The sequence below is a fragment of the Schistocerca piceifrons genome, unplaced genomic scaffold, assembly GCF_021461385.2.
Source record: "Schistocerca piceifrons isolate TAMUIC-IGC-003096 unplaced genomic scaffold, iqSchPice1.1 HiC_scaffold_641, whole genome shotgun sequence".
Lineage (NCBI taxonomy): Eukaryota > Metazoa > Arthropoda > Insecta > Orthoptera > Acrididae > Schistocerca > Schistocerca piceifrons.
Window position 1 is genome coordinate 10,001 of NW_025728885.1, and position 2,500 is coordinate 12,500.

The window sequence follows — 2,500 nt, forward strand, 5'->3', positions numbered from 1 at the left end:
GCTTAATCTTTGAGACAAGCATATGACTACTGGCAGGATCAACCAGGGAGCTGCGTCAACTAGAGCTGAGCAGCCGGCCGCCCGGGAGTGTGTCCCGGGGGCCCGCGCGAACACGCAAGCGTCCGCTCAATCATTCTGCAAACAGGAGGAGGCTGAGCTCCCCTGCACAATACACCTCGAAACCCTCTCAGGTCCCGGCGGCGCGCAGCGCCGTCCCAAGTACTTGGTCGGGTTCGAGAGAGGCGCAATCGCCCGGAGTTAGGCGAGTAGACGCTTTCGGTGCGACCACCCGTGCTCCCAACTGAGCTTGCCGCTGCCGACAGAGGCCCGGGAGCGTGCTGTCGTGGCATTGCCGGCGGGAGACAACACGCGCCACCTACGGTGACCGGCAGCTCCAACGCCAGCGCCACAGAAGGACAAAAGCCCCACTTGGGTGCCGAAGCGAACTCTCCCAGCACAGCGCACGCGCCAACACATCCGCACAGCTGCGATACAAACCACCAGCGAGAACCGCTGGGGCGACCGAGCAGCAGACGGCGTCGCGGCGCCGAGCGCCGGGCGGCGGCGCATCCTCAACGCACACAGTCCTCAATCGGACCAGCACACTGAAGATGTCCACCGCGCTTCGCACCGGGCCCGCGAGGACCTACTTTGGCCGCACGGCGCCGCGCGCAGGGTGCGCCGGCGCGCAGCTGCGACGCCTGCCGCGTCCGTCGGCCGGCGCGCCTGCCACTGGCCGCCCCCACCAGCCGGCTGTAGCGCGTGCGCCCACGCACCGCGCGGCCAGCACGCCGGGAGGCGCCCCCTCACCGGCCGGGGACGGTCCCACCCAGCCACCGCCGCGTATCGCTTCACACCCAGATGCCGTTCAGTTTCGTCGGCATGGTGGGTATCGCTGGAACAACCGGTTCGTACCTCAACCTATCGTCGCCATCACCGATTCACCCCTAGCGAGAACAACCGCACCACAACAGGTTACCATTTGTTCATTTGCGTAACTTCACCAGAAAACGCAGGCGTCCATCGCCATTTGCAACTTCAACGATTATTGCATGCCTGTGTCAGGTGTCACGCCACACTACGTCTGCCCACATACACGCAACAAAATGTGCACGCCTAGACAATACGTGGAAGGTGGCCCCCGTACGTATGCGATGTCCATTGCTCGAACGACTGTCAACCGGCCTCTGTAGCATGTCGCAGATATGGAACGCGGTGCACCATGCCATCACGGTGTGTGAGGAGAGACGACTAGGTCCGAATACATCAACAGACAGCTCATGCTGATCGCCATCCACGGCGTCCGTTCCTCCCACACGTCTCTATGGCGTACCACACTGCAATCCAGCTCTCATAGGGAGACGACACGTAGCTGCGTGCACAATATTTGCACTGTATGGTCCGCCGTTTTTGGGCGCAGTCGTTGTACGGTCACACATGTGCCACGATGTATCATTCGGTACATAAGGACGAATGTGCAGTACAGATTGTGGTTTACGCGTACGACATTAGCGGACGGTTGACACAGGCCGCACCACAACGTAGCCTGAGTACGTCGCATGCGAAGGGCATTGAACATGCAAACTTCTCACCAACCAGCTTGCGAAGGCAGGGGGGCAAGGTGGGGACGTGGGGAGGGGCGGCATGTACGTCCTGCTGCCATCCACATTACAGTGTACAGCAGGAGCATGTGGAAAGTCAGCAAGACTTGCAAGGTGTTTAACATGAAGCGATACACAGGGGAGCGGGCAGTGCGAGTAGCGAACTATATTGCGAGGGTTGCGGGTGGGCAACACTACACTAATTGAACGAGTCGTATAACAATTACAGAGCAGGTTTAGGCGACAACATGGGTTACGTTAGGGGACAACGTGGGTTACGTTAGGGGACAACGTGGGTTACTTTAGGGGACAACGTGGGTTAGGTTAAGGCACAACGTGGGTTAGGTTAAGGCACAACGTGGGTTAGGTTAAGGCACAACGTGGGTTAGGTTAAGGCACAACGTGGGTTAGGTTAAGGCACAACGTGGGTTAGGTTAAGGCACAACGTGGGTTAGGTTAAGGCACAACGTGGGTTAGGTTAAGGCACAACATGGGTTAGGTTAAGGCACAACATGGGTTAGGTTAAGGCACAACGTGGGTTAGGTTAAGGCACAACGTGGGTTAGGTTAAGGCACAACGTGGGTTAGGTTAAGGCACAACGTGGGTTAGGTTAAGGCACAACATGGGTTAGGTTAAGGCACAACATGGGTTAGGTTAAGGCACAACATGGGTTAGGTTAAGGCACAACATGGGTTAGGTTAAGGCACAACATGGGTTAGGTTAAGGCACAACATGGGTTAGGTTAAGGCACAACATGGGTTAGGTTAAGGCACAACGTGGGTTAGGTTAAGGCACAACGTGGGTTAGGTTAAGGCACAACGTGGGTTAGGTTAAGGCACAACGTGGGTTAGGTTAAGGCACAACATGGGTTAGGTTAAGGCACAACATGGGTTAGGTTA

At 57.4% G+C, this 2,500-nt stretch overlaps 1 non-coding gene across 1 annotated transcript in view; it reads right to left on the bottom strand.

Moving 5' to 3' along the window:
* LOC124764822 overlaps positions 1 to 49 on the bottom strand; it is a 1,909-nt gene extending 1,860 nt beyond the window's left edge. Inside the window, exon 1 of the ribosomal RNA XR_007012811.1 lies at positions 1 to 49. This exon is cut by the window's left edge and continues 1,860 nt beyond it. This is a non-coding gene — a ribosomal RNA (small subunit ribosomal RNA).
* Positions 50 to 2,500: the final 2,451 nt, after the last annotated feature.